The following is a 9,816-nucleotide window of genomic DNA, read 5'->3' as shown; positions in this document are numbered from 1 at the left end:
TTACGCACCCCACACCTCACCCCCATTTTCTGTAGTCCCTTACCTTCAACAGCTCTGAACCCACATGTGGTTTGTGATGGAAACAGGAGGCAATGTATGCTTGTTGTTAACCGTCCTTCACTTTAAAATGGCTTTCGCAGAGTGCCTTTGTATGCAATGCAAATGGGCAGCGGCAATTGATGCACAAAAGCCTGTTTGTGTCTAGTGTCCCTGTAAGAAACTGGAAAAAAAAAGAGAGAAGAGATTTAAAATAAATGACCTGTGGTGTCTTTAAACTACGCAACCATCGATTTGCTGTGATTTTTATTCGTTTATTTTTACAGCTATTCACGTTAGCGCCAAAGATCATGCCAAATTAGTTGTAATTGGGGGGGTTTTTCAGCACAAAAAAAGGGTTTTTAATCAGTTGCAAATCATTTTTTTCCACTAATTGCTATGATTATAGCAAAAATACTTACTTTTGCTATAAAATTCAGTTTAAATGATGTTTAATGTCAAGAATGTCATACGTGACATGGCCTGCTCCAAAATAACAGGTGTCATTTACAACATGAAAATGGTAAACAAGCTCAGTAATGGCTGAACTCAGCCCTAGTGCAATGGTGCTAAATGCTAAGTGCCAGCGTGATGCTGGGAGGATGTTTACCAAGTTCACCATGTTATGTTTGGGTTTTGACTCTCCTAATGATAACGTGAGTAGATTAGTTTATGTTGGACAATTCAAAAATAATTTCATACTTTAACTATATATTGTTATTATATATTATTTATAGTCGCTCAAAGGCAGCTTGGATCGTCTCCAGTCCCCCCATGACCCCCAGTTGGATAAGTGGAAGAGGATGGATGGAACCCTTCACTTTATCCTTTGTCTTTTAGCTCGTTTCCACCTCGCTTTCAGCCAGCCAAGTAGGTGGGGCTTCTTTGCTCCCAGTTAGAGTTCATCATAGAGATCCTAAAAACAATGGGGGGCCAAGACTGATCTCCCTCACTATTTGAAACACTATGTTCAATATGAGCACCTCCACTGTAATAGTTATACAGGCAGAACTGTGCAAAACTCTCGAGTCACCTTCATTTCTTTATATTTTGCTCCAAAGGGTCCAAAGTTTTTCTTTGAACATTGGATGCTTGTTTATTCATTTTCAGACCACTCTTGTACCTGACCATTTTAGACCTTTTTAAGCCACTTAACACGGACCTGTGAATCATTCAAGCATAAAAAGGGATCCAACTCGAGGGATGAACCAGTGTTGTCATTACGTGAAACTGTGCACACACAAAAAACAATTTTAAATAGCATGTTCAGGCACTTTGATATTAGTAGTAACTAAACACATGATGAAAATCGGTGCCAATTTTGAATCAAAATTTGAAATTTTTGGTTCAGATCACTGTCAGCCCATGAAGACAGTCAGGAGAGAGATACAACAGCACGTATTTGAAAAATGAATCAAAAGCACAAAAGGTCCTCTCGAACCAAATCAATGGACAAATGAACTCATACATGTGACCATCTTCAAGTGGCCATGAATGCACTGGCTAGATGTTTGAGTTCCTCTTTGTGTAAAAACACAATTACTATATAATTGGTCCATTTGCGGTGTTGACATTCCTGCACACAGATATTCACAGACAGGGCGACAGGACCTTTGTAGGTTATGTGCATGTTATAGTTACATTTGAAAGCCTGTAAATACAATCCTTTGGGAGATCCATGTTATTAATAACAATTATTGGTCTTCTTTAGTTTCCTCAGACACCTTAAGCGTTGCATATTGACCGCTATGCTGGAAAGAATGTTGTCCATTGATTTGACCAAGACAAGAACTGATGATGTCCTCTTGGTGTAAAGCAGGAGTGAAACCTTCCATATTGCCAGTGAGTGAAAATCTTACCAAGGAAAATCTATTCGAGCTCACGCTGCATCCTCAATGATGCTCTCTGACAAATCAAAGGAAAGATGGACACAATCGGTTTGGAATGACTGAGCGGTGCAGGACTACGGTAGAAGATTCAGTTTCGGTGGGTGAAGGTTTTTTTTTTTTTTTTTTTAAAGAGGGTGTTTTAATACTTTTATAGTAATGAAATTACCTTTAAACAGACTAACTTTTTTAAAGAGCGTTATTTATTTTTTAATTTTGGTGAAGCCAACTTAAATATTACCATTGAAACAAAAATATTTGCTAACAGAAGCAAATGGTGAGAAATTTAAGTGTTGCGGCATCGAGTGATGTTTTTACTGGTCCATTGTCTTATCCCTAACCAGCACTTTGTGTATACTGTACTACCATGCTTGGTCTAGATCCCTGTGGACTGCATGGCTACTAACAGCTCATCCACTATTGCTTAGGGGTTATATTTTATTCTAGAAGAAAGACTTTATACTGTCAAACTCAGACATCCCATGTGATTGAAGGCCGATGGGCATGGAACTCTCAGAGCTGCCCTCAAAGCTGCAACAATGCCTGCTTGTGGTGGGTGGAGTGGAAGAACAAAGGCAGACTTGTTACGGTTTAGATGCCTTTATTATTCTTTTATTTGGATGCAATTTCTTGTCTATCTGGGTACACTCATTAAGATTTTGGAGTTTGGCTTGTGGGTCTATTGCTCTAGGAGAAGATGCTTTTTGTGACTCCAAACAAAAGTGCTACACTTTTATAGAAAACAGTGTAAAGAAACTTAACCATGAAATATAGATTATTATTACTTTAAGCCAATAATTTGTTCAACTTAACAACACGAAAAATGTCATTCAGGACATTCTGACTAGGAAAGGAAAGAAACACATCAAACATTATAAACATTTATATTCCACCTTTATAGTCTGGTATTACAGAATTGTTGAACTATTTACTTTAAATAGGTAGTGTATACGATTGAAAAAAAAAATCATTAAGATGTTAAAGGCCCCTCACATTGGAGTGATGCAGTCTGTCCATTTCAAGAATTGCCTTCTTAAGGGTGAAGTAACTTCAAGGACAAGCTCTTCAGCTGAACCTCCATCCAGCTGCCATGACTGCTGGCTGCTGGATGGACAAATGCTGGCAAAGGTTTTCGCAGTGATGCTCCTCCTCCCTCGGCTCTCTGCTCTGCTAACCGAAAACTGCAAAAGCACAAGAAAGAGACATACATATACAATCAGACTTCTCATTAAGGATCCAGTGTTTTCAGAGCCTGAACTGTATTTCTCCCTCAAAAATACGGAGTCCTGGCTTCTGCTGCTTCACTTTTTTTTTTAGTCTTACCAAAATAAATGACCCAACTGTGAGAGTACCTCATCATTAAAAGAGGCAAAAATTCTCAAGTGTTAAATGCTCAGCTACATAAAACTTCTTTCAGCTACTTCCTTGTCACAGTAACTCACATGTTTGATTTTATACAGATGTTTGTGCCAGGTGACCTCCCTGACACAGCTCTTCCATGGATTTTTGTCTCCTTCGGGTCTCAAACCAGAGATCTTTTGAATGTGTGAACCACTACTCTGTGGAGAGTTACTCAGGAACATAACAAGGGCGTTATTTTTTTAATTATTATTACATGACAATGAATCATCCTGTAGTAGATACGCAAACAATCTGTGTACCCTTCTCTTTGTGTTGATTCATGCTCAACCATCCAGGCAAGGAAATCCAAAGAGTTGTTCATCCAGACGTAGCGTTTTCAGAAAACGCTACATCTAGATGAACAGAATCAACCCTTCTGTTTGTTTCACGCCAAATGATACTTCATATGCATTACTAAGCTCTGCCAGTCACGTCTTTTTAAGCCTGTCACTTGCACAAATCTTATTCTCAAGTGACCCAGCAGCACAGCACGTAAGCCTCCAGCAGGTGCTGTGTCACCGAGGCCTGGTCGATATACAGTAGCTGAAGGGAGAAAACATCGACTGTCAGCTGACTAAATTACAAGAGCTAACATCCGTCTGTAACAATGCTGTCCAAATCCCCAATCAGCAATCACTTGTTATGGTTCTTTTTGTGTCAAAACACTCCCTCATTACACGACTGGACAAAAAGGTTGATGGCTTTCTCATTTGTAAAACAGGTCTCTAACCAGATGGAAATTCTAACCAAATGCAAATTTGCTCTGCTTATTCTGGCCAAGTTTCGACAGCGTCCCAATCCCTCTTAAGCTTCTTGTTGACCGCGTCTGCCAACTTTGTGTACACAATTGGCTCCTCAGCTATCCCAACTGCATTGTTAATGTCTGCCCTTTTGTACTGCTCAATTCCACCAGAATAAACAGAATCGCACGTGCAAAATTATTTTCCAACACAGATAATTAGCTGAAGAAACAATCCCGACTATGAATAATAACGTGCCTCGGTAACATTATAACTTTTAAGCATGGGAAAAGGAGGAATTTGAATGCCAAGGGAAATGAGCTTATCAAATAAAGCTTGAAAATGTGCAGTGAATGAAATGAGTCAATCATTTTAATGTGAGATGGGAGCCCTGAGGAGAATAAATAAGCAATCGTCACATCACGCAGGGAGAACAAATGAGCATGGTACACAATTAGGCAGGGTCACATTCTGCTAGAGCTGTGAGCGTGGGATGGGCTAATGAGCTGTGTGAGGGAGTGTGTGTCTGTCTGTTTGTGTGAATGTGAAGAGAAAGAAGAAGCAGGAGATGAAATACTAAAAATAAATAAATAAAAATGTTGATGCACAGCGCTCAAAATTCTGATGTGCACACCAAGACAGCCAGACACAAGCGGCAAGTCAGGGGAGAGACAAAGATAAAAGTAAAAGGAGCTGGTGGAGAAACGGGTGGGCTATCAGTTGACTTGGCATCTGGGCAAAGTAGATGTGCAGGTAGACAGAGCAATGGGCAGGTACAGCAGCCAAACAGACAAAAAGAAGAGAAGTGCCTCAGAAGGACCACGGCGCGCCTTTCAAAGGCGACTCATAGTTATTAACTATTCAATCACATAAAGGAGAGCTGAAGGCGTGAAAGGTTGCGGACCGAAGCACTTTTGCTTCAGTGCATTAAGAGCCTGGTCCAGCACTCGGGCTGCGTGAAAGAGAAATAGATTGCCTCCCAGGAAGATGACTGCTCAAAGGAGCTGGATTTTTCTCCTTAATAACAGCAATCTGCTGTGAAAATCTAATCCCAAGTACCATTTACACTGAATCTAGATAACTTCTGCTCGAAAAGCGCACAATATGAATTTTTCATTCCCTGATATACAAATAAACAGAACAAGCCCCCCATCAATCAGGGGACGCTCTCAAAGTAAGTGAACTGGAATAGCAAATTGTTAATGAATACCGCGCTGCTAGAAATGCACATTTTAAAATAGCACTACGAGTACATTGTACTGTGCTGAAATGAAAATGCAACTCTTCTAAAGAGTGTAAAACACATTTGATTGTACAGAAATGGGGGGTACGTGACCTTTCTGGTCATAAAAACAGAAAATCTTAAGTGAAATTCTTGCAGTGTTGATAACCATATACAAAAAACAAGCCAAGCGTGGATACTGTCCCTCAATTGAAGTAATAGCTCCGTCTCTGCCATTAAAGTCAGATATGGATGCACCCTTTACCCCCCCTTCCTCTCCTCCTCGCTGGCCTAATTCCCCCTCCTCAGTGGTGGATAAGAGGGATCAGAAATGCATCCATATGCATGGCAAACTATCTGTAGAGGGGATGTTAGGTCTCAGCCTGGCCAGCTTTCTGAAAGTACTGGTAATGACACTTAATGAAAGCTAGGGAGCTGGAGTATGAGAGGGAAAGCCTTTCACCAGCCCCCCACCCTGCATCCAGACCAGGCCTTCAGACGCCATAAATAAACAAACATGCTGCTATTTTCCCAGCTTCTCCCATGCCATTCCATCCCTTATTTATCTATGTATTATTATTCCCTGTATTTCTGCTTCGCTTTTAAGACCAGCTCTGTAATCCCGGCTCCCCGCAGGCATTCTGAATGGCCCGAAACATTAGCTGGACTTTGCTCCAGTAACCCCGCAGCCCCTAATGGGCTCAGTTTTGCATTTGTACTCTCCTGCTCTCCACAAATACGCACAAATGCACAGCTGTCCAACCTAAACTCAGTCAAGGTTCTGATGTGTCATACATCTCCTCACATTACTAATCACTCTACTTACTCTACCTTCCCTAATGGATTGGCAAAAACCCCCTTCTAGCCCTAGTTAAGCTGTCATCTTTTTAATTGTACTAGATGGCATTCAAAGTAGTGCTTGTGGCTCATGTGATACATTTGATATGGAGGAGTGGAGAAGAGATGGATAGAGAGGGCACTCTGCAGTGATGCCCGTGTAGAGGAGGGCGGTGGGGTTCAAAGTAAACACAAGGAATGAAGGGATAGAGAGGCTCTTCTTAGCACAAGCCCCTAATCAGTACAGTCAACACATAGCAGATTGGGTTCACATCTTTCTCCCCTCCCTCTGTCCTTCCATCACCAAAAACGTATCCCCTGAATCAGCCCCAATTTCCCTGCTTTCAATTTGAGAGGATGTCAGATAAGAATGTGTTGCAGGCAAATACCGGGCAACACAGACCTGGCTTACTTTGAAGCAAGGTGATATTGGTTGAGAAAAATGAAATGAGGCTTCATCTGGGAGATACCATTCCAGCACCAAATAACTATTTCCCAAGCAACACATAAAATTCATATTATATTTAGGGAATAACCCAAGTTTCCATGGTGATAGCTGAGTGACATGTTTACTTAAAGCCTCCTATGGGGTCCTGGGGAACACTAAGAGCGACCAACACTCATCTGTCTGTCTGGCAAGAGGAGAGAATGTCCTTGGGTTAGTTGTGGGGGAAAAGTTTGCCAACTCTGGAGGCTCAAACTGCATCAGGAATGTGAGACCTCTTGCGCCGCCTTTCCATGTCCTCTGATCACCACCTGTCCCTTTGCCACTCTTAACATTTCCCAGCTACAAATGTGTCTTCAGTGTTAACAAGCTTTAGCCATCAGTCAAGGCTGGGCCACACAAGTGAGGTGCACACAAAGTGGGTAGAGGGGTAGATTAGTGGAGTGGGGGGAGTGCTAAACATGGCTGTATGTAAAGGAGAGCCCCCGCTCTGAGACGGAGACAGCAGGACAGCAGGACCCAGAGGCACCACCCATGGGGGAGGCAGACTTCAAACACTGTTGTGCAGGCTGTTCTGGGCTCTCGGGCTGCTGATTTCACAGCCGGGAAAAACACAGACCATTAGTCACACCAACACACTGAGGCCTATGCTAATCCCAGAACAAGAAAAAATCAACATGACAGCCAATAAAATCTGGGGAGTTATACAGCATCTTTGTTTTTCAGTTTGTGTGATGTGCTGGTGAGTGTTTCTATTGACCCACGTTTCAGATGAGCCACTCCAGGAACACTCGTGCTCCATCTGAAAGCTTGCTTCTTTGTCACTGACACCGTCTCTGGAGTCAACCGGAGCAAAAGCAGAGAGGGGCTTGTATAGATTTGCTGCCCCTCATTTTGAAGAGAAATGGGGTCTTTGCAAGGAGTATCATTTTCAGCCGGTCGTGGGCTGTCTCACATTTGAGTTTGCAATGTCTTGGTTGTCAGCTCAGAGAGAGGATGTAGAGGAAAGGAAGCACACTAACTTGCGGTGGGATATTCTGGCAGGGGTGGTGCTCAGACAACCATACCAACAACTTTTGCTCAAGTTTTTAATGGAAAACACTAAAAGGTCTTGTTTGTCGGTGAAGCAAATCAGGTGTCAGCTGATATCATGCTGCTGAACTCTATTTACTGCAATACCTGTTATATAGAGTATCAGCTAAAGTGTAGCTCAACACCAGGCTCACCGTATGACCTCTTCTGATTTATTTCTGTTTCACATACTGAAGCTGCAATATCTGGCGTAAAAAGGCTATTTAAGGTAGTTCGATTAAGTGTTTACTTTATATGCTCGTAGTTACCGATCCTTCACAGCTTAAGCCAAATCAAAATCACCTCTTTTTCTTTACATCTATATCAAATTTAAACCCAGTAAGAATAGACTGTTATGTAGATACCATATTGACCCAACTGTTTAATGCTTTATGGGGGAGGGAGTGAAAAGTGGAGCTGGCCTTCATTTCTAGAGAAAGTTCACATTTTATATAATGTCAGAAGTTTCCAAGACAAAATAAGTACAATTATTCAGAAGTATTGGAATTAAAAAAAAAAAGAACAAAAAGAAAAAAAACCCAATGAGATTTCAAACTGGGGCCTTTCTTCTGTGAAGTTTGCATGGATTCTCTCTAGGGACCCAGGCTTTCTCCTACATTTCAAAGGAAGCTTAGGTTAATTGGTGATTCTAAATTGGCCATAGGTGTGAGTGTGAATGGTCATCTGTTGGCCCTGCTACAGAATGGAAACCTCTTCAGGTTGTCGCCGACCTCTTGCCTTGCGGCAACTAGGATGAGCTCCAGCCTCCTGCGACCCTGAATTTGATAAGCAGAAGGAAACAGATGGATAGATGTACCTAGGTCTTCTCCTCTGCTGTCTTCTCATTGAGCGTAGCTTTGACCTCAATTTGCCGATTCCCCGCCCTCTTGCAGGTGAACCTGTAAACACAAAGAAAAAGGTGCACTGATTTTCTGTTTCAACTGAGAATAAACCACATAAATATAACTTTCCTATCTCTACTTTCTCTCTCTTGGCGTAGACTAGTTCTTTGCTCCTTTAGTTTCAGTGCCAGCTTTTCATTTGTTTGCCTGCAGCAACGTTGGGATGCGATAAAATGTGCATTAGCTATTGTTGGGATAAAAACCAATTACTACGAAAGTTCAGAAAGATCTTAAGAGTAGGAGTGTTTAATAAAGAAGACTTGGTTAAATTTCAGGACTGACTGGGTGACAGTGGAAAGCTTCTTGTGGACACGAGAACAGTCTAATGCAACACAAAACCTCTACCTTGTACTGGGACTGAGACAGAGGAAGCGAGAGATGGGGAGTAAAGGACAAAGGCAGTAGGAGGCAAGTAAAATATAAAAATCCCAAGGAGCTGTTTGAATAGCAGTGATGCTGCTCTGCAGTACCCTTGGTTTTTTTTTTTGGTTTTTTTCCCCAGACTCAAGCCTGTGAAGTCTTATAAATAAGGCACAAAGAGGCACAAAGGAGCATTTAGAAAAACTGGTTATGATGTGGACTGAGAAGACCTACAGTGATAAGAGTGACATTAAGGGCATAGCTGAGTCTGGGAGATGCTATCATTACCTTTATTAAAATGACACACAACTCCCACACAGGGCCATCAACTCTTTAATGCTTTTGCACCAACACACTGACTCCTTTAGCACACGGATAATAACCATTTTTAAAGTAATGTTAATACTTCTTTATTATTTTAAACTGATATATACACAGCTATTTTTTTTTTTTAATCTGCAAACCCAGGGCGTGGAGCTCGACTGAGTTTTCCAAGGTTTCAGAAAGAAGGATCCTGTCCGAGTTACCGTCAATACTGGACAATCCCTCTCCACCATCTCTCTCATGTTGCACAGCACCTTAAACAAAAGAACTCATTTAACCACAATGCATCACAGAACGCCACGAGAAATCACTCCTATCTGCGGCCATTGAACTTTGTAAGTCCTCCTCCTTTTCACTTGTATTAGTCGATACTCAACATAGCACTGTTTTGACTTTGAAATGTTTGAATAGTTCTTTATTTAAGCATCTGTAAGAAAACATTTTCTTTCTTCTGTGATTAAATGAGTATTCTGATTGAATCTGATTAATGAATGTCACACATTAGTTGGCATTTTAAACTATGATCCTAGTTTTGACTTCCTTTAAAGACTTCTTTTGTTATAATAGCCTTTAATAGACTTTAAGGCAAAAA

The 9,816-nt window shown here is 41.3% G+C and overlaps 1 protein-coding gene across 7 annotated transcripts in view; it reads right to left on the bottom strand.

Moving 5' to 3' along the window:
- Positions 1 to 9,816, bottom strand: part of LOC101476772 (uncharacterized) — a 144,401-nt gene that overhangs the window by 5,255 nt on the left and 129,330 nt on the right. For 6 of the 7 annotated variants that reach the window (XM_076882886.1, XM_076882888.1, XM_076882875.1 and 3 more), the window contains 2 exons: positions 8,456 to 8,537; positions 2,513 to 3,103 (listed from right to left, as the gene is read on the bottom strand). The gene's annotated coding sequence lies outside the window, so the exon portion shown is untranslated. Of the gene's footprint in view, positions 1 to 43; positions 221 to 2,512; positions 3,104 to 8,455; positions 8,538 to 9,816 lie in introns of those variants that run through there. The other variant, XM_076882880.1, reaches the window with a different exon arrangement.

The sequence above is a fragment of the Maylandia zebra genome, linkage group LG1, assembly GCF_041146795.1.
Source record: "Maylandia zebra isolate NMK-2024a linkage group LG1, Mzebra_GT3a, whole genome shotgun sequence".
NCBI lineage: Eukaryota > Metazoa > Chordata > Actinopteri > Cichliformes > Cichlidae > Maylandia > Maylandia zebra.
The sequence above is the reverse complement of the archived record's forward strand: the minus strand, read 5'-3'. Positions and strand labels throughout refer to the sequence as shown.